General features: G+C 35.3%; 1 pseudogene across 1 annotated transcript in view; it reads left to right on the top strand.

Moving 5' to 3' along the window:
• LOC143683069 (rab GDP dissociation inhibitor beta pseudogene) overlaps positions 1 to 23,372 on the top strand; it is a 28,584-nt pseudogene that overhangs the window by 2,116 nt on the left and 3,096 nt on the right. The gene's annotated exons all lie outside the window — the stretch shown is intronic.

Below are 23,372 nucleotides of genomic sequence, written 5' to 3'. Positions count from 1 at the left end.
TTCATATAATTTTGCACTTTGTGTTATGTCAAGTATTAAGACAATACCCAAATACCAAAGCCACAAGTATGGTTTATTTGGTCATGGAATTCCCACCAAACTCCGGATTTGCGAGTCATTTGGATGGGCTAATGGTTTCCTGTGGTGTTTTAGTAAAATAAAAGTGATTTGAGAAAAGGAGGATAAAACTGTCGTAAAGCAGGCAAGATTAGAAGCATCTTTCTTGTATCCCAGGTGTAGCTTCTTCAATGGACCAAGCTGCAATGCAGTATTGATTTGACAGAGCCTCTACTTCAATGATGGCTCTCAAAATGGCTCCCAAAGATTTCTATATGGCAAAATAAAGCCAAACTCTGGAAACAAACAAACAAAATCTATTAGAACAAAAAATAAGATGCTAAGTATTGCCTGGGTATAAGATAAATACATTTAAAATCTAACAACTTTATCAACACTAGCAATGAAAAACTAATTTTCCTGGAAGTAGGTATTTACTCACAAAAAAATGTCAATCATTCTAAATTCATACATGCTTTTAATGGGGGACACAAATCAAAATGATGCTTGTAACTTATTTTTGCATTTCTTTTGGGTATTGGATAAATTATTTTTAATTTCTATGAAAGGATACATTTTAAGAATACTCATGGGGATTTTTTAAACTTTTCCTTCTATGTGGCTGCAATAATCAAACTGGTTATACTAGTAAACCAGTTTTGTTTGTTTGAATCAATAGAGGGAGGGTGATGGTAGCACAGTGGCAGAGTTCTTGCCTGCCATGCTGGAGTCCCGGGTTCGATTCCCAGTGCCTGCCCATGGAAAAGAAAGAAAGAAGTAGAGTGGTTCAGTAATAGAATGCTCACCTTCATGTGGGAGACCCAGGTTCTATTCCTGGATCATGCACCCCCTGAAAAAAAAAAGAAAAAGAATTCATTAAAATAGAATTGAGCCCAGAAAAGAGCCAAATACATGTGGGAATATAAAATATATCAAAGGTGACATTCCAGTTCAGTAGTAAAAACAACTATTTTAGATTGAAAATATCCCACCATTTTTGCACACAAATTTTACATGAATCATAAATCTCAATATGAAAAGCAATAAAATATTAGAAGAACACTGAATGCAAACATCTATAATCTTGGATTGGGGGAATTCCTTAGGTAAGAAATCTTAAAGCCATAAAATATCTGTCACTTTCCAAATAAAAAATTACAGGGAAGAAATCAGATTATACAAAATTATATAAAGTCAAAATGCGAGTAATAGCAGAAAAAGGCAGGCCACAGTGACTCAGCAGGCAGAGTTCTCACCTGCTATGTCAGAGACCCGGGTTCGATTCCCAGTGCCTGTCAATGCAAAAAAAAAAAAGAAAGAAAAATATTTTTAATATTTATGTTAGACAATATTTTAGGAAAGCATTATGGCAACATTTACTAAAAATAAAATTTTATAAATACAGATAATTCTGCTTCTAGCTGAGTTTGAATAGTTTATAATCCTTCCATGTAGAATATAATATAAAAGATAGATTTTGAAAATTAAACGGTTATTTGAAGGCATCAGAACAACCAAACCAGCCAGGATTTGGAAAACCAAAAATTTCAGAGAGAAAATAAAAATTTTGAGATGAGCCAGTGTTAGTCACACTGTTTTTTCCCGTTGTGGTCTTTGTTGATTCATGGCACTGAACATAGAAACCAAACAACAAGTGACAGCCTGGAGCATAAAACAGGCTCATTCTATTGGAAAGGCAAAAACTGAGATTCTGGGTTCACCAAAGAGGAAGGTCTCTTGTAAAAATACCCGACTATCCACTGAAATCCCCGAGGGTCTTAAAAATAAATATGAATATTTGCCTCATAAAGCTTTAAATTTAGCCTTGATACATCTCAATTCCTGGTTGGATCAGAATCATTCAGCATTCAGCATTTTAATCATTCAGCATAATGGTTAAAAGAAATTTAAGCCATTTCTTAAATGGCTGCAAGAAAAAAAATAAACCTTTCTGGTAAAAGATAACTTCATCTCAATTCACTACCTTTTTTTTTTCTTTGAACACAATTCTTATCATTTAGTCGAAATTACAAGGCAGGACAGGAATCAGACACAAATGACTGAATAAAAAGGCAATATATATCTAGTCATATGTACATGGAATCAGACCATGAATAAGTCACATGTTGGACACAATCTTTAAGTAAATATTCTGGTTCTTCCTCTCTGTTTTTTAATTCTTCTTCTCTTCCTCCCTTTTTTTCCCCCTGAATAATACAATCCTAAGAGTATTAGATAGGACAGAGCAATTTGGGCATCTCAACTTGGGGAGAAGCTTCTCGAAAGACTATCCCAGGTCTTTCCAACACCCCCACTGGGGAGACATTAGAGGAGGCAGAGTTGGGAGCTGTACTCTATCCCCATTAGCTGGTAATGGCTCTAAACCATGGGGTCAGTCATGGGGAAAGCCCAGACTTCCATCCCTACCCACTTCTAAATAATCCATGGATCAAAGAAGTTACAAGGGAAGTTAACCAAAATACATCAAATTTAATAAAAATACAACATATTAAAATTTATGAGATGCAGGCGGGCCACGGTGGCTCAGCAGGCAAGAATGCTCACCTGCCATGCCAGAGGACCCGGGTTCGCTTCCCAGTGCCTGCCCCTGTTTAAAAAAAAAAAAAAAATTATGAGATGCAGCTAAAATAGTGCTGAGGGAAATTTATAGCACTAAATGCATACACTGGAAAAAAAGTAAAGGACAAATCTAAAAATCTAAACTTTCCTTTCAGGAAACTGGGAAAAGAAGAGTGAGATATACTCAAAGCAAGCAAATGAGAGGGAATAATAAAGATAAGACCAGACTCAAAGAAATTGGAAAAAAGGAGAATATCAATGAAACAAAATAATAGTTCCTTTAAAAGAGGAATGAAATTGCTACACCTTTCAAAAGACTGACAAAGAAAAAAGAAGAGACAGGACACAGATTACTAATATCAAGGACAAAACAGCAGATGTCAATGTAGATGATGCAGATATCAAAAGAATAATAGGGAAGGCTACACACAATTTGGCCATGTAGAATAAATGGGCCACTTCTTGAAAAATACAAACTATCACAATTCACCAATGCAAAATTTTCTTAAAAAGAAATTAAATTCATAATTTAAACTCTCAAGCAAGAAACATTTAGGCCCAGATTGTTTTGCTAGAGAATGCTTCAAAATGTTTTAAGAATTAATACCAACTCTACACAATCTCTTCCAGCAAAAAATAAGAGAAAGTAACACTTCCCAATTCGTTTTTTGAAGCTGACAGGAAAACAAGACAACAGTAATACCAAAAAAGAAAATTATAAACCAATATGATTCACCAGTGCAGACACTAGACAGCTTTAACAAAATACTAGAATGTAGAATTCAAAAATATACAGAAAAAGAACTGTATGCCATGGACAGGTGGGGTTTATTCTAGGGATGCAAACCTGGTTTAATATTTAAAAACCAATGAGTGAAAGATAAATGAGAATGCTGGGTAATGGATGATATCATCCATATTTTAAAATTTCAACTTCTGTGTCAGTCCAAAGGGAGAGATGTTTCTTTGTTGCAAAAATTATATTTTGGGTTGTGCATTACCTAATTTAACTTGTATGGTTAGTTTAGTTGAATGACATAAGTACATGGACTTTTGAGTAGGACATGAGATCTTGTTGGTTTGTCAGGTTAAGGTGATGCCCCAATATATTCCAGAGTAATTTGGGCAATAAATAAAAAGCATTTGTGAAGTCCCCTTGGGCGAATGGGGAGAAAGGAGGAAACATTCAACTTCCCCACCTGGGAAATTCTTGATATTCTCGCAAGCAGTGGGGACAACCAAATCAATAAGCTGAGCCCTCGGTCTTGGGATTCACCCCTATGAAATTTATTCCTGCAAAGGATGAGCCAAGCCTACTTATAATTATGCCTAAGAGTCACCTCCAGAGAACTGCATTTGTTTCTCAAATGTAGCCTCTCTCTTTCTAAGCCAACTCCACAGGTGAACTCACTGCCCTCTCCCCTACATGGGGCATGACTCCCAGGGATGTAAATCTCTGGCAACATGGGACAGAATTCCTTGGATAATCCAGGACCCAGCATGATGGGATTGAGAAAACTTCTTGACCAGAAGGGGTAGAGAGAAATGAGGCAAAATAAAGTTTCAGTGGCCGAGAGATTTCACACGGAGTCAAGAGGTTATCCTGGAGCTTATTCTTGTACATTATCTAGATATCCCTTTTTAATTTATGGTGTATTGAGGTGGCTGGAGGGAAGTACCTGAAATTGTTGAGCTGTGTTCCAATAGCCTTGATTCTTGAAGATGACTGTATAAAGATACAACGTTTACAGTGTGGCAGTGTGATTGTGAAAAAGTTGAGTCTGATGCTCCTTTTATTCATAGTATGGACGGATGAGTAAAAAAATATGGATAAAAATAAATAGGGGGATAAGAGGTAAAATAAATAGGGTAGATTGAAATACTAGTGTTCAATGAGAGGAATGGTTAGGAGGGATGGAATATATGAGTTTTATCCTTTTTCCTTTCATTTCTTTTTCTAGAGTAATGCAAATGTTCTAAAAATGATCATGGTGATGAATTGTGATGTTATTCTGAGTCATTAATTGTACACCATGTATGGACTTTATGTGTAGAAGATTTGTCAATAAAAAGCTTTAAAAAAAAGGTCAATCAGTAAAAAGCTAAAAGATCAAAATCACATGTTCATGTACATCAATATAGAAAAGCATTTTATAAAATTCAATATCATTCATGATAAAACTCTCAGAAAAATAGAGATTCAACGAAACTTCTTCAATTTGATAAAGAGCTTCTACAAAAAAAAAAAACCTATAGGTAACATTATACTTAAGTGTGAAAGACTGCTTTCTCCCTAAGATCAAGATATAGGCACAGATATCCACTCTCACCACTCTTATTCAATATCGTAGTGGACATTTTAGCCAGTTTAATAAGGCAAACAAAGGAAATAAAGGGTATACCATTACAAAGGTAGAAATAAAACTTTCATTATTTATGTATGATCTGATTGTCTGTGTAAAAATGTTCCACAATGTACAGAAAACTTTTAAAGCTAATACGTGAGTTCAGCAAGTTTGCATGTATTTTACTAGACCATCAATTAACACTTGGATACAAAAATTGAAAATACAATACAATTTACAATCACTCAAAAAATGAAATACTTAGATGTTATTCTATTGTTTTAGTTTGCTAATGCTACTGGAATGCAATATGTCAGAAATGGAAATGCTTTTAAAAAGGGAATTTATTGAAGTACAAGTTCACATTCTAAGGCCATAAAAATGTCCACAGTAAGGCATCCAGAGAAAAATACCTTAACTCAAGAAAGGCCAGTGTCTGTCACATGGGAAAGTACCTGGCTGGCATCTGCTAGTTCTTGTTCCTGGTTCTGTTAACTCCTTCAGGACACAACTCTGGGTTCTGGCTTGCTTAACATCTCGTGGGAAGACACATGGCAGCATCTGCTGGGCCTTGTGTCTCCAAATGCCAAAGCCTATTGCTGTCTTTTAGCACTCCAAACATCTCTAAATGTTTGTGTCTCTGTCTGCTCTGAAGCAACTGTGCTTTCTCCAAATCCACTTTACAGAACTCCAGACCCAACCTAAGTGGACAGAGTCACATCTCCATCTAATCAAGAGGCCACACCCACAGTTGGGCCTGTCACGATCTAATAAAAAGGTGGTGCCCACAAATGAGTGGATCAATCTCCATGAAAACAATCTAATCAAAGGTTTTTACCCCAATATTGAATCAGGATTAAGAACACATGGCTTTTCTGAGTTACACACAACATTTTCAAGCTAGCACATCTATTAAAACACATACAGAACTTGTATGCTGAACACTACACATTGTTGATGAATGACATTTTTCATAGAAGGATCTAAATGAATGAGAAGCCTACTGTGACCATGATTTAGAAGATTCTACAAAGAATAAATACATAAATTCTCCCCAAACTGAAATAAAGGCTTAATGCAATTCCTATCCAAAAGGTAGTTATATACCAGATTATCCTATAATTTATATGAAATGCTATAAATATAAATAGCTAAAACAATTCTGAAAAAGGGTCAAGTTGGAGGAATCAATCTTCACAATTTCAAGAGAATGTGGTATTAGCAGAGGGATACACACACACACCAAAGTGCAAAAACAATTCAGTGGAGGAAATCATTTCAGCAATTCCTACTGGAGCAACTGGGCATTCATAATTTAAAAAATAACCTAAATCCCATACTTATACAAAAATTAATTCAAAATGGATCATGGACTTAAATACAAAAGGCAAAAGTATAAAACTTTTAGAAAGACCATAGAAGAAAATCTTGGCTCTAAGGTTGCCAACAAGTTTTTAGACTTGACACCAAAGATTGACCTATAAAAAAAAAAATTCATAAGTTGAACTTCCTCAAAATTAAAAATTTTAAGAGAATGAAACTATAGAGTAGGAGAAAACATCTGCAAACACATATAGACAAAAAAACAGTAGCTAGAATATACAAAGAACTCTCCAAAGCCAACAGTAAAAAGCAAACTATCCAATTAGAAAATGTGGAAAAGAGAAACAGAGACACTTCACTGAAGACAGCCTATTGCTGGAAAATAAGCATGTGAAAAGATATTCAACATTGCAGTCATATGTGAAATGCAATTAAAACCAAAATGATATCTCACCACACATCTATCCTGGCTGTAATAGAATTTTAAAATGACAACGTCAGATAGGGGTGAGGATGTGCAGAAACTAGATCACTTGAATTGCAAGAGGGAGTGTAAAATGATAGAGCCACTTTGGAAAACAGTTTTGCCGTTTATTAAGGAAGCTAAAGATACCACTACCATACAACCCAGAAATTACACTGCTGTACATATAAACCAGGAAGGTGAAAACTTACGTTTACCCAGGCACCTGTACATGGATATTTATAGTGCAAAACTGGAAGCAGCTTATGTCCTTCAATGGGTTAATGATTAAACAAACTGTAGTGTGTCCAAATTATGGAATATTACTTAGCAATGAACAGAAATTAACTATTGATACATGCAATAAATTGCAGATACTTATGCTGAATGAAAAAAGTTAATCCCAAAAGATTATGTAATGTGATTCCATTTACATAACATTGTTGATATGACAAAATTATAGAAATAGAGAACATATCATTGGTTGTTTTAAGAAAGGGTGGGAGGATCAAAGAAGTTGGTATGGCTATAAAAGGGGGACATGAGGGATCCTTGTGAGATGGTACCATTTTGTGTGTTGATTGAATCACTGCCAATATCCTGTCTGTGATACTGTACCATAGTTTTGCAAGATATCATTGGGGCAAGCTAGATAAAGAGTACATGGGATCTCTCTGCATTATTTCATACAGCATGTCTAAATCTATGATTACCTCAAAATAAAAAGTTTGCTTAAAAACCAGCATCCCAGTCTTCAAAAAAATTAGATGAGACAAATACAGCACGAACATTAAAATGGCAGAATTAATCCTAATTTCAAGTTATTACATTAAAAGCATAATAATGTATTCAACAAACAAAACTATAAAGTTGCTGTACAAAAACAAAACTCATTTACATAGTACTTACAAGAGGAAAATGAAATTGTTAAAGATATAGAATGCTCAAAAATGCATACCAAGCAAATGCTATCCTAACAAAAAATAAGTTGGTTCAGTTATTCTTATATTAGTCAGAATAGACTTTTAAAACAAGAAGTATTTATAGAAAGAGAGGCACTTTTTACGATGAAGGTATAAATCTACTGGAAGATATAATGATCTCTAAATATACATGTACCTAATAGACTCAGAATATGAAAAATAAAAGCTGACAGATTGAATAGGAGAAATCAATAATTCAATAATTGTTGAGATTTTTAACATGCTACTCTCAGTATGTGGAAGTACTTTGGTGAAAAAAAACAAGTTGCAAATTATATACCTACATAGTACTGTTTTTTATTAAAAACAAACTAAACATACGAATACCTGTAGTCATATAATAAACACACTAAGCAGGATATGGTATTGGAAGGCTGTAGGGGGAGAAATGTTTTTTTTCTCTGAATCCTCTGTATAGTTTGCAGTGTTCTAGGAAGCAGATATTACTTTTGTCAAAACATTTTAAAATAATATTATTCCCATTTTTTCTTATGTAGTCTCAGAATTTCAACATTTACAGTATGATACTAGAAGCAAACAGTAATGAAAACATTCATTGAGTTTTCTTCTCCATTGTTACCCATTTCCACCTAATGTGTGTTTGTATCATGTCTTTGTCCAATTTGACAATATGCCAACTGAGTCAGGACCATGTCTAATTCTATAATTGGAGGGCTGTGCTCACCATTATTGCCTCCTAGTAAACAGGATGCATTCAGAGTAATAAGATGTGTTGGGTTTCCACATCTGCTAAACAGATATAAGGGGATGTTGTGGATATGTGCGCTTGATACTTTTTAGCTTTAATCTATTGTTCAAGTAAATATCCACTACGCCAAGTATGCAATGAAAACCATTTTTTCCAAGCTATGTATAAATCTGGCAGGAAGCTGAATCCATGAAGTCTGCGGCACAGGTTTGTCTCTATCTCCTTGGCTGGAATAGAGAAATGCATAGAGGAACTGTGTGTGTGTGTGTGTGTGTGTGTGTGCTGTATGGAGGGGGCCACATTTCATTCTTCTTCCATGTGAGTATCCCGTTATTGCGGCACCAGTTGTTGAATTTAGTTAAATTGTTTGTTTTTCTTTCTTTCTTTTGCGTGTTTGTTTGTTTTGGGGGAAGTGCATGGGCTGGGAATCAAACCCGAGTCTTGCGCATGGTAGGTGAGAATTCTACCACTGAACTACCCTTATATCCCCGCAGAGAGGAGCTCTTGAGCAGTAATGGAGACCAAACTGTCTTTTCCCAAAGCAAAGATGGGTGTTTTATCTAACATTACAAGGCTTCCTAACTTTGTATTTTTACTGCTGTATTCTGGGTACCTTGAACATTGCCTGTAATATAATAGGTGCCCAATAAATAGTTGCTTAATAAAAGACAAGATAAAGTAGCATTTTTCTATTAAGGTCCTCATTAATTTTTTTTTAGAATGTTATTATCAATAGACATAGAATAAATTTACCTTGGAGAAAATGAAAAGATCTAAGGAAAAATGAGACCTCATTCCATTTGATTTGGGGGGAATTTTCCATTTTTCCATAATTCTTCTGGAACTAATCTCTAATTTCTTGTATATAGCTTTGTGGACAAAATAAATTCCTAGACACACATTTCATGTGAGAGACAAAAACCCAAAAAACAGTAAAATAATTTTGGAGGCTTATGTGTGTGCATGTGTGTCAATCTAAAGGCAGTATCTTTAGACATTCTTGAGTGTCACAAGTTTACCAGGTATTATGGTTTTGCCTTTACAAAGGACAACTGATGTCAATAGCTCATTTTTCATTTTTCATTGCTATTGAGGTTCAAGAAGAATAAACCCCTTTCCTGAAAACTTTAAGGAGAGGTAGTACTTGCATTCAAAATTAGGAATTCTCAACTCTAACCCAAGTCCTTGTTTAATTACATAAACATAGTTTATTAATTAATAGTTTATTGGTTTATTAGTTTAATAGTTTTATAGTTTATTAGTGGTTGATTAATACATTCAATCAAACTACATTTCATTCCATAAATATTGGTTGAACTTTGAATTTTTCTGTAAATAATACTGTAAACATTTTTCATGTGTCTTCTTTTTTTTGTTTGTGTTTTTTTGTTTTTTACATGGGCAGGCACCAGGAATCGAACCTGGGTCCTCTGGCATGGCAGGCGAGCATTCTTGCCTGCTGAACCACCATGGCCTGCCCTCATGTGTCTTCTTAAATCCAGTTTTTGCAGAGGATTAGATCTTAAAGAAATTCAGAGTTACCAAATTTTCATGGAAAGACAGTTTTGAAGGCAACATGGTGGTCCAAAAGTGAAACTGAAGGCCATATACTCTATGGGAATTTGGCAGAAAAATCTAGTGCAATGTAGATGTTGATATGGCAAATTGCTCTGAGAAGGAGTCTGTACTGATCACTCACTTTGTAGTAGACACTATGGTAATTCACCAAAGAGTCACTACCTGACTATGTGGCAGGTACTAATATTGTGGCCACCCCAGAGATGAGGAGTTGAAGCTTTACAGAAGTGAAGTAACTTGATCTAGGTAATATTTCTAATAAAAATAGAACTAGGCAAATCCAGATCTTCCCATCTCTAGCATTCATGCTCTGAAGCCATTTCAGTGCTCCTCCTTGAAGGCTCCTTCCTTTAGGAAATCTGATCTCATTTCCCATATTAGGGTATAATTTCACGTGCGCCTATATTTGCACAGACAAGTACAAACTGAAGCGTAGTCTCATAGATAACATTTCCATATACCATATTGCCATTCTAATGCTAAGTGCTAAATTCAATGAAACTTTTCACAATTTGCAATGATTCTTTCCATTTAATATCCCAATTATAGTTGGAAATATATATATTTACTATTCCTTCTAAGATACCCAAAATATGGAATTTCCTTATAAGTTTGTTCTGTGTTCTGCTGCTGTCCCTGATATTTTCCATAAGAAGACTGGCCTCCAATTTCTATTCAGTCCCCAAACCTCTTATTTTCCAAATATCTCTCAGGCTCATATTTTGCACGGTTTAACTGAGCATCCCAAAAGATACATGTGGTGCTAAGAAAAGCAGACCTATAGAGATGATGCTAGTGAAAATATACCATTTGTGGTGACCTGAAAGTTTCCTAGCACTTTTCCCTCTATTACCAAAATTTTCAGCTCCAATCTTCCACCCTACACCAAATCCATCCCTAAACTACCTGGCTACAATTTGAGCCAATACTGGGTTCTCAATGGAATTGAAACTGAAGAACATGTATTTCAAGGAATTGCTCCATTGGTCTTCATCCCCAGTTTGCTGAGACAGATACAGCAAGAGTATTAGAAGAAAGAGAAGACTTCTTAAGGCACATACCCTTTTCCATTTTTGTTTATTCCTAGCTCTGATCGTGAATGACTAAAGGGAATGGGGTGTTTTAGTTTCCTGCCCTCCTTATTTTAGTTTGCTAATATTACCAGAAATTCAATATGCCTGAAATGGGTTGGCTTTTATAAAGGGGATTTATTAAGTTACAAGTGTACAATTCTAAAGCCATGAAAATGTACAAACTAAGGCATCCAGAGGAAGATACCTTGACTCAAGAAAGCCAATGCTATCCAGACCACTTCGGCCAGCTGAGAAGGCATGTGGCTGGGGCCTGCAGGTCCTTTGGTTTCTGGTTTCAAGCAACTTCCCCAGGAGCATTTTCTTTCTGCATCTCCAAATGTCTCTACCTGTGTTAGCTGTGAGCTTTTTCCAAAATGACTCCCTCTTAAAGGACTCCAGCCAGCTGACTGAGACTGACCTTGAATGGGCGGAAGCACATCTCCATGGAAACAATCTATTCAAAAGATTGAATGGGTCTTTATCTCTATGGAAACAGCTTAATCAAAAAAAGCCCATGCAAACAATAGATCTACCCCCACAAGACTGCTTCAGGATCAGAAGAACATGGCTTTTCAGAGGTACGTGACAGCTTCAAACCATTACACTGCTCAAGCAAATACCATGAAATTAGGCACGTTAAATTATGGGAATGCATTAGCTCATGATTTTGAGGCTGAAAACAATGCAAATCAAGGCATCATCAGGGTAATGCTTTCTTCCCAAAGAATGGCATTCCGGGGCTGGCTACCAAAGATCCTTGACCCACGGCTCTTCTGTCATGGTATTGCACATGGAAGCATGTACTAGTCTTTCCCTTCTCTTCTGGGTTCCATTGATTTTCTTCTGGCTGCTCCTTCTGTGGGTTTTCTCTTTCTATCTGGGTTTCATTCTCTTATGAAAGGCTCCAGAAACAGATTCAATAACCATCCTGATTGAGGTGGGCCGCTCACCTTAACTGAAGTAGCCTCATCAAAAGATCCTACTTACAATGGGTTCAGACCCACAGGAATGGGTTAAGTGTAAGACCATGTTTTTCTAGGGTGCATAGAGTTCCAAACCACCACATGGGGAACGACATTTTAGTTAAGAGAAAGCTTGGAGTAGGAGAAGCTTAGAGAAGATACAGAGAAGTCTTCAATTCTGTTCTACTGGATTACAAAAGCTCCATGAATAATACAAGCTTATTCAAGAAAATAAAAACATTTTTAAAAAGAATTATAAAGCTAATATCAAGGTGATTGTTCTCTTACTGTTGATAAATTTTGTAAATCTGAAGGATTATCCACTTGTGATTTAAGCAAAAAATTATCCAGCATCATGCCTTCTATATAAAGATGCCTAACAAATATTTGTGGAGAAAATGAGTAAGTAACGAAAAGAGGAAATTAATGATCAAGATGATGTTTTCTATCAGCTTCTGTCATTGGATCATAAATATATCTCTTTCATACTTTTTCATTGGACTCTATTTTAATTTCAGGTACAAGGATTCAGGTCCTTGAGTTAGCTTTATGTTTCCCGAGTATTTCAAATACTTTCATGAATGTTAATGATAATTTAAAAAACAACCAGTTGTAAATCAAAAATTTTAAAAAGAAGCCCATCCTTTTGTAAAGCAGTACATCTGCTATAACTGGTTATAGCTGGAAGGCTTTCAGACCTATCCCAATCGCATACATATCTAAAGATTGGGAAACTCTCAGATGTTTTATTATGTACAACTAATACATGCCATATGAATAAAAGCTAAAACATATGGGAGAAATATTTTGTTTCTAGTTCCAGAGTTCATGCAAGAAAGCAAATGAGCATTAATCAGGGATTAATTTGCAGTAAGAAGCTATTCTTTAATAATTTTTAACCTTTTAAAATATCTTGCTTTAGTTGAAGGACTCTGAGATTCTGTACAGATGTTAAACAGTAATAGAAAACTGAGATTTTGGCTCTAAATTCAGAGTCCTATTAAAAAGCCTACCACCACAGGCACAGGTGTACTCAGCTATCTGCCTCTTCAGTAAAATCTCTAGCTATCTTTCACATTTGGTAAATGACCAATGATATTTTGCCAGTCGACTGCAGGGATCCCTCAGATCAAAGTCTGATACCATTCTACGTTTTTCTTTTCAAGCAGGATGGCGAGAAAACTATAACTCAAGCTATTTTTTTGTGGATCTGATTTAAGATCCCCTCGTGAAGTGAGAAAATAAGAATGTTTATGTCTAATGGAGGTTATAATAGTGAATGTCTCAGATGTAGTCTAGCAAATGCTGTTGAAGGGATTATGTGTGGGTGAAAAAGTACGGCAGTATTGCTTTTGGCATTTACAGAAAAACATGTATCACTCTAAAGCAAAGACAATAAACAAAATAACTCTACTGGAAATAATAAAATTATCATGGGTAACGATGTACAATATTTTTACGTTTTAATATGAACTGCATTTGTGCATAAGAACTATTGAGAGCTATTTCTTGTATCCGCACAGAAATATAAATAGGTCAGCACGATTTGTGGGATCTTTAAAGCAAAAAAAAAATGCAAAATCACTCTTTTTTCTGGGTCCTGGTGGCTTGCCGTTCTTACCAGACTTACAGAGAATTGAACTTGAGTAATAGCTCCATTAGGGCTCTTTTCCAGGAGCCTGTTCTCGTGGTCTCCCTGGTCCAGCTGCTGATGACTCACAGAGGAAGTGGTAGAGATTAGGGTGTACAGGGCGGGGGGGGGGGGGGGGGGGGGGGGGGGGGGGGGGGGGGGGGGGGGGGGGGGGGGGGGGGGGGGGGGGGGGGGGGGGGGGGGGGGGGGGGGGGGGGGGGGGGGGGGGGGGGGGGGGGGGGGGGGGGGGGGGGGGGGGGGGGGGGGGGGGGGGGGGGGGGGTGGGGGGGTGGGGGGGAAGGGAATCAGAACAGCACAGAAATAAAGCAAATCAACCAACCATTACCTTTTGTGCCCAACAGAACAATGGCTTAACTACCGCCGTTCAGAATGGTCCATCTTACTCCACTCATTTGCGCTATTCCGGTTGGAGGGACCACCAGGAAATCTGTGAACCACTAGGGAACACACACCGGAGTCTATGGCACATCTCAATTAATATTCCCTCCAGATTCAACTAGAACAATGAAGAACATCAAGCAGTTTAATCTCCGGCAATAATTCCTTTTGTTAGGGTGAGAGGTTTTCCCCTTGAATTAGGTTTTAAGATGGGATTTTCAAAATTAGTTAGGTATTCTGCGTATTGTAAAGCATAGAGCCCACATTTTATAAACACATGCATATGTCTAGGTAGAATGTAATGAAGCCTGTGTGCTAGTTGGGGCATTGCTGCTATCTGTAATTTTTACTTTCTCTGAAATAAAATCAGTCTTTTATTAGCAAACAATTATAGCTAAGCTGAACAGTTGTTAAAACTCTTCTTTCAGTTTTCCTTAAAGGGTTGGAAATGTAAGTGGGTCCTTTATATCACCTAGTAGATTTAAATTCGATCAGGAAGGTTTTAAGAGGCGATGTCTAGACTTTTAGTTTACTTACCAATGAACTGAATCATGGGCTTAAATATATATATTGTTGTTTTATTTGGAGGAATACATTTTTTCTGGTAGGTATTATTATCTTTTATATTAGCCACAATTAACTACACTGATCAGAGTGGCGAACAACTTTGTTCTTTGTTGACCAGTTAAAATTCAAACAAATACACATAAGGTTAAAATCAGTAGCCTGTTTGCATACCAGTACATTATTGCAATTTTGATAATACTTAGAAAACTAATTAAAGGAGAAGTTCTTTTTATTATTGAGTTCAGAAAGGGAGGTGGTTCAGAAATTATCTTCAAGTCATGCAAGTGTTTAAAAGTTTAATTTTAGTTTTTGATGGTTGTCCTTTCCATGATTAAAGCAATGGCAAGTTCCTTAGAGCATCATATATTTGAGGTTGCTCAAAATAAACTGTTCAGAATACTCTCTAAAAATTAGCCTCCAAACATGCTTTCTTGCTTTATAATAATATGACAAATGAAATTATATTTCATTGGGGCTTCCGCATAAAATGCATAACTTTGAAATGTGTGAAATGATTTACAGGTAGAATATCCATGTTTTATTTACGTGTTTAAACTTTAAAGAATATTTTATTTTCTATATACAAAAAAACTTTATGTTTTAATTCCTCAAAATTTTTATTGTTAACAAATTTTAAGGCAATGCTCTATTGATGTGATTGAATTAAAGAGATTATTTTAACAATTCACAAATTTTTAAAATATTTTATATTAAAATTTTTAGTATTGATTATTTAAAATAATTTTAATTTGTAAACAAATATATTTTAGGGGCATCATTTAAATGAGTCGATCTTTATCATTTTGCTGACATGATTTGTTGATTGGCCTATCTAAAGTCGTCTGTCAGTTAAGTTGTCAAATCAGATAAAACTGAACAATTAGACTCATACTTTGGGACATGATATTTATTCACATCCATGTTTGTATGAAAAAACATTGAAAAAGGCAGGCAGTGGTGGCTCAGTGGTGGAGTTTTCGCCCGCCCTGCCGAAGGCCCGGGTTTGATTCCCGGTGCCTGCCCATGCAAAAAAAGCACAAAAATATTGGAGAAATTTTCTGAAACTAGAAAATCAGTTCAACAAAATCCTTAGTTAAAGTCTGAATTGGTCAGCCATGGCGAAAGTTGTCCTTGTACTTGTCCATCCTTCATCAAAGTTGAAAAATCAAACATCCAGAGATTTGATTCTTATCCCCTGCCTCTCAACTTAGGGCAAAGTATGGACCTAATATCTTGCGCTTTGGTTTACCTAGGATATTATTAATCAGAATGTTCAAAGAAGCGTTTACAAAAGCATGTTCAGTCATCTTAGTATTCGGTATTTACCAGGTCCTTCGCAGTGCCAGCCTGGTCTGGCTCTCGAGAGCTCACGAAAGCTGCCAGTTTCTCATTTGGGGAAGAAAGAGACTTAGATGAACGTGGTTGTCAGCTGTCCATCCACCAGGGCCAGAAGGAACAGGTTCTTTATGAAAGGGGTTTGAGAATGGGGAGAAAGTGATTGGCATGGCTGGGTAATAATAATGTATGAGAAATATTATGCTAATAACATGGGTCAGCAAATATTTACTGCATAGCTACTACTGGGGCAGGGATTGTTGGAAAGCATTTGTGGTTTTAGAAAGGAATGAAGGCTGTATAAAACCAAGAGAAATTTTGTTCTGTGACAGTTATTGTTCTGGTCTGCAAAGATGCCAATTGCATATAGTCCACCTACGTGCATATGTTTATAGTAAGATATTTTATGACTATAATTACTAATTTATTATTATAATTTTATGGAAAAAATAAGTATATTTCTTTCAATCATAGGTTACCAGATTTTTCCCAATACATAATTTTCACTACCTGTTATATCAACCCTCTCTCTATCATGCTTCTTTCAAATAATTTTGAGGCAAATGAAATTTTCAATTAAAAAGCCACATATTTTCTATTCTATATATATACTATAGTACCTTCATGTTTAATAAAAATACATTGAAGGAGAAAGCATGTCCACTTGGGTTTATATGTGGATTCAGAAGTGTACATTTTTGCACTTATGTGTTTATGTGTGTGTTTAAGTTCACACACATGCTTAACAACTCACAAACCTCAGTATATTGAATGGGCAGAGCACACACTGTTTAGAGCACTGTTCTCAAAACATCTTTAATCAAGCATTGCTTTGCTTGACTTGCCCACGTGCTTATAAAATATAACTCTTTATTTATTTATTTATTTATATTTATTTTTAATATACATAATGTCTACTTACATGAGTTAATGTTCTATTAGTGTGCATGCATATGCAGTCAGTAAATGTTTAAAGTATCTCCAAATGTTAGAATGTCTAAAATAAACAAAATTTTAAAATATCTATTTTACTATAGTAACAATGCTACAAATCTTATCTCTATCCCTCAAACTATTTTTTTTACCTTTTAATTGTAGTAACATATATACAATTCAAAATTTCCCATTTCAACCACTTTCAGGTGCATAGTCCAGTAGTATGTTATAGCCAGATTATTGGGCTAATGTCACCAACATCCATTATTTCAACTTTTATCATCTCAAATAGAAACTCTGCACACATTAAGCAATAATTCTCCCTACTTTTATTTACCACTCTCCCCAGCCCAGACCCTGTGTCTCTATCACAAACTATTTTTGATGAAAGCAATGCCATTGATTATTACTCACCAATTAAAATTTTTCAGTTTCCTACCTTGGAATATAGGTATTTATTTAAGACTCTAGTTTTAAGTGTAATTTATTTTTATACCTGCATAATGGCTATCACAACTGAAAAAAAGATATGTCTCACAGAGAAGTAGACCCAAATGAAAGAAGTGTATTACGGGTATGCTAATTTTTCAGTCCCATCGCCAATTATGCAAAGATTTTGATTGAAATTCACTTCTTGCATGATGAGTATCTTCGCCTGCATTTTCTTTGCAGGAAGCTTACAAGTCACTGGTTAATTTTATGAAGGCTACCTTAATTAAAACGAAATATTATAACCCACAAATCCATTTAACTATGTGCTTTACATGGATTACAATGAAAGCAAGCAAATGCCTTGATGCTTCACAGGATAACTCCATGATCTTTTAGAATCCCCTCTCTTGCTCAGACATAAATTGCATATTGCATAGAATATGTGGTCTCTGTTGGCCTCCTGATACAGGGCAGCTTGAGGATCAACTGTCAATTATATATTTCATATTAGTAAAGCTTATTATATTTCTTGCTTTAGATGAAATATAAATGCAACTGGAAACTTGAATATTTTGTTTTCATACCCCGAAGGAAGCTCTACCTTACCCAGGAGAATGCCCCTTACTTCAGAGACCTTTGGGTGCAATTACTGATGAAATCACATCTGTCCTTATGCATTTGAGCAGTACAGACTTGCACAAAACCAGTAGAAAGCATTTGGCAGGGCCTCAAGGAAGCTGAGCCTACCTCAGTGCAGAATTAAATGTGTATGAAGCTTTGGTTTTAAATCACAACGCCAAGTAGGTAAATGCATGTTAAATTCTGCTTTATATAATATAGCAATTTTTGTCAAAACATTTCTTCATTTTAGTGAACTTGGAGAGAGAAAAAATTCAATCAAATCTAAAATAGTGTCTATTTACTAGGCCCAGTAAATGTATTCAGAAATCCATGGTAGAAAGCATACACAATACCCTATGAACTTTTAACTAGTTAAATTTCACTTGCCTGTGATTCATAAAAAATACAATTTAAATTCCTAAAAAATTGCTAATTGAAGTTGCTTCTTAGCACTAAGCATTTCTTTTCAAATCTGGGACATTTATGTACATTTTGATTAGAAAGAAATAACAAATTTGTTTCTAATTTTATCACCATGTCATGGGACATATTGTAATTATAACCATTACCATTAATAACTATTCTTAATTTACAAATGGCTAAATTGAGACAGAGTGAATAACTTTCCCCAGATCTTTCAACTCCGTTAAATACTTTACTCCCACTCCATTTATCCGCACGTTGATTTTACGGTAAAAACCCCAACACATTAAATATTTAATTCCTCTAAGTTATTTTCAGTAGCTGCTGTACTCACTTGTGACAATTTCTAATTAATTTTAAATGGCATTTAATAGCCGCTGTCCCAACAACTGCAGACGGATAAAGAGGCATAAGGTTGTATCGTACAAAGGGTGGCCTGTGTAAACTCTCAAATTAAATCCACGCTGTAGTCAAAACTCATTTGATATTTGCATTTCCTACTTTGCAGACAAGATGGTCTCAAAAGGCAGAATAAGCTAAAGACGTGTTGGACAACTCTATAAGTAAAGTCTCAAGACTCTTGTCATCTTAGCTGTCCAAATTACTTCAACAGGACTCCGGGGAATGTAAAGGGGAGAGATGACATGACAAACAATTATATTCTAACACTCTATTTATAACAATGCCCTTTCAGATTATTGTTCCTCCAGACTGACATATCACTGCAATCCCAGGGATGAATGTCCCAGGGACATAGAGTTACATCACGCACAGCTTGTAGGCAAAGAAAATAAAATACAAATGAAGAGCTGACATTCAGGAAATATAGAGCGACTCAAGGATAAATTCAGCTGGGATGAGCTTAATTTATCAATGTCAATAACAACGGTGCACACGTCGCAAGACGACATGCATATTAATTGAAAATAATTCAGATTAAATCACTGTAGTTTGACATTTTGAGAATGGCACTTTCTCTTTTCAAGAAAAAGAGCACTATAAAATCTTTAATCTGAAAACACATCTTAATTGCATGTTATCACCTCCTAATTGCTTCTATATTATATTAAACATTTTGCTAATTACTAGGCTGATCATGGTGTAAATAGCTTGAGGCAACAGCTAGCATCCAGCTGATGACTATGGGGCACAGGGCAGCCAGCAGACAGGGCAGCGTTTGGTGGAATTGTGGGCCTGTGTCTGGTTCAGGGGGCACCAACCTTTAGTTCAGGTCTCTGGATGAGATCAGAGGTGAAGAGGCAATGGTGAAGCGTAGAGATGCTTTAGCTCAGCAGTCGGATTCTAATACCGCTCTCAGACAAAGTTTACCTTCTTTCTGCTACTGCAGATGTGCTGTTTCAGATGCGCATGTGAGTGTGTGACTATAATAAAGACAGAATCACAGAAAGACAACATTAAATCTAGTGTCCAACCTTCATTTTGGGGGCTTCGTCAGGATATGACACTGCTACATACCTGTTCATTATAGGAAATATGTGGCCAATGTAGGGTTTTTTTTTCATTATTGAATTTATTAGAATTTGGAGTACTTCTTCAAAGTAATGAGTAATTTAAAATGGGGAAAATGACTGTAACTGGTTGGCAATGCTTTTCTGAGAAAAATAATTAGCCAAAATAGATTAAATTTCCATGCCACAAAATATATGCAAGAAAATAATAATCATAATGAGCCTTGCTGGTAAGAAGAGAAGAAAGATAAATGAAATGACATTTTTCAAAAGTATGCTTGACAACAGTTTTCTCCTTTAAATCTTCCCTTTCTTTGTCCATTTTCTCCCCTTCTTAAATGATAATGCCTACCATTTGTGAGGATGTAGGGAATTTGGAAGATTCATATGATATTCTTCAGGCGGAAACTTTACCAAGATACAATAAAAGGCCCCAAATGTCTCTAACTGTTTAGTACATCTATTCCACTTCTAGGAATGTTTCTTATGGACTCTTAAGGGAAGGATATGTTTTGGAACCTTTATATAAAAACTCTAGCATTAGCAATTAGATAGATTAGTTATAGAAATAATGGTGCAATAGAAAGCTGTACACATTATAGTCATAATTTTGGGCATTAGTATTGTCATTTTTCTGTCCTGGAACATGATAGGACTGTATCTCCCTACCCCATAAAGTTAGGCGTGGTCGTGTGACTTTCAAAGAAGCTCACATGGGACAATGCTGAGTGACTGGGAAAAATATATTTGTGGATGTGCAACAGTGGCTCAGTGGCTGAATTCTTGTCTGCCCTGCCGGAGACCCAGGTTTGATTCCTGGTGCCTCCCCACACAAAAGAAAAAATACATATATATATATATATAGTTGTTGTTGTTGCTTTAAGAACCTGAGATTTGGGGATTGCTTGTTATTACGGCACAACCTAGCCCAGCCTGATTAATATATAACTTTTTCCTTCTCTGTTTTTGATAATGTTTTACAAAAAACTTGCTGTGTAATAGGTTAACAAATGTGTAAAATAAAAAAGCAAAATATATTCGAACATTTATTATCAGGAGAGGATTATTAGGAATAATCAAAATCGTGTAATACAGTGTAATAAAACAGATAGCTTAATTAATAGAAAAATTTGTTGAGTTACATAAAACCATCCCTATTCTTCGTTACATGCTTTGCTTTTATTTCCTTTATGTGTATAGGTGTGTATGTCATATAAACACTTTTTTCCTGTGCCAACTTTTGCTGTAACTAAATGTTTTTGCTTCCACTATCACTAATATAATTGACTCCAAACATTTGCTTCATTAGTATTTTGTATTCCTAATGTATTTTGTAAAGACTTCTGAAAGTGTTCTTTAGATTTCTGATTTCTTCTGTTGATTTGGTGACACTTTCTAGGTCTAATCTATTGCCTTCCTTGCTGCCATTGATCTTTCTTTAATTATCCAAAGGATAAAAATATCATTTTCAATAAAGCAAAGACAGAAAATAATGAAGAAAGAAAGAAACAATTATTGATCCCCTTGCCTATCAATGAATGGTATTTTCCTGATCTTTCCCAGGTAATTTATTATTCTCTTTCTTTATGTAATAGTTTAGTGCTGTTTTTAAATGATCTTTTTAGAACATTGTTCTCTTCTTGCTTTTAATTGTCTGTAATAGATCTTAATTTTATAGGAGTAAAAAAATACCTAGCCCAGAGTTCTCGTTATTTTTTTCTCTACACAAGCAATTAGTTGTCCTTTCATATATCGACATACATCTCATATATCTATGCCCATCTCTGGTCTTCATGTGTGGTTTTTTGTAGTTTTTATCACCTGACATTCTCTGTTGTTTCATTTTAAAGGTAATTATAATGCTCACATTGAGTGGTTATGAGGATTAAATAAACAGTGCCTGATCCACAGTGGACTTCAACAAATATCAGTTCTCCTTTGCTTCTTTCCCTACTTTATCTTAATATTAAAGGCAATTACTTAGAAACTTATTTTCTGCATTCAGTTAAGCTTATTGTCTATGTAAACTGTTATTAAATTTTTTCTGTCATAACATTACTCTGCACCCATGTCTTTAGAGCACATCTTTATATTTGCTCCTGCCTTTGTCCTTCCTTTCTCCGTTTCTTCCTTTCTTCCTTTTAAGACAAAAGCATGCAGTCTGCACGTCCATGGTATCAGTACTGTTTAAGTTTTGATTTCGAGTATTTGGAGAATCAGATAATTCGCTATAAATATGTTGAATTCCTATTTCTCTTTACTGGATTTTTTTTTAGGTTTGTCCAAACTTAAATAAAGGGCAGTGCTTTGGATATGTTGTTACTGCAAAGAATTTCTATTGGAGAAGATTTAGACTGGTTTTTCAATTTCGCTCTTAAGTACTGACTAACTCATCACAGAATATGTAAATTTTCCAGAAGGTTCTGTTTAGAAATTTATTTTGCATTCTCAGTACCACACTGCACACAATATTTGCTCGAAAATGTTACCTCATCCATATTTAAATGTAATATCACAATAGCTAGTAATTCCTGATAGAAATGATAGTAAGCAGTAAAATATGGTCCATTAGCTACATTTCAAATATATAAATATATACATATTTAGTCAGTAATTTTAATAATAGTATAAATTATATTAAGTATGTATAGCACCAGAAACTATGCTTTTCTGAACAGATGAATTTTCCTTAGAAGAAGCTGATTAGTTCTTTTTTCCTAATATACCTTTCATTTAGTCAGAAGTTCCTCCTCTTTGCTTTCCTCCTGGTTCCCCTTTCTGAGAGCTAAAGCTGTTGCTCATCCTTTCTGAAAGGATGAACCATTTTGGTTAAGTTAAAGAGAAACTCTGAATCTTTTCTAGCTGGCCTGAGAGGAAAAGTACATAAAGATTGGTCAATGTATGACCCTTCCAATATGAAAAAGTTTGAGTGGCCATAGCCCAAACACCCCTAAGAGAGAGATGGAAAGATCAAAGGTGATGGTGGAGTTATACAGTGAAGATAGGATTTAACAAATGAAAATGAATGTGGAATCTCTTTTAGTCTTCAGTATCTTAGAGCAGCTAGAAGTGAAAACCTAAAATTGTGGAATTGTAACCCATGTCAAACTCTGAAATATATTCTACAACTAATTGTGGGGCTGTGTTTTGAAATTTATTGCTTTTTTGCATATATGTTATTTTTCACCAAAAAAAGAAGGAAAAAAAGTCAATGATTAAAAAAAATATTTAAGGTTTCTAGCCTCCTATATTCTGGAGCAGCTGGAAGGAAAAAAATCTGAGAGGATCATATGATAGCCCATGACAAACTCGGGGATCTGTCCTGTAACTACTAGTTGAAGAGCTTTTGAAAACTATTGCTTTTTGCTTTTTTTATTTTATTTTTTTGCTTTGTATATGTGTTATACTATAAAATAAAAAAGTTTTAAAAATAAAAATAAAAGATTGGTCAGCGTAAGAAAATTAAGTGACTCGAGCAATTATTTAG

This window comes from Tamandua tetradactyla, chromosome 5 (genome assembly GCF_023851605.1).
Source record: "Tamandua tetradactyla isolate mTamTet1 chromosome 5, mTamTet1.pri, whole genome shotgun sequence".
Lineage (NCBI taxonomy): Eukaryota > Metazoa > Chordata > Mammalia > Pilosa > Myrmecophagidae > Tamandua > Tamandua tetradactyla.
This window is presented reverse-complemented; position numbering and strand designations above follow the sequence as displayed.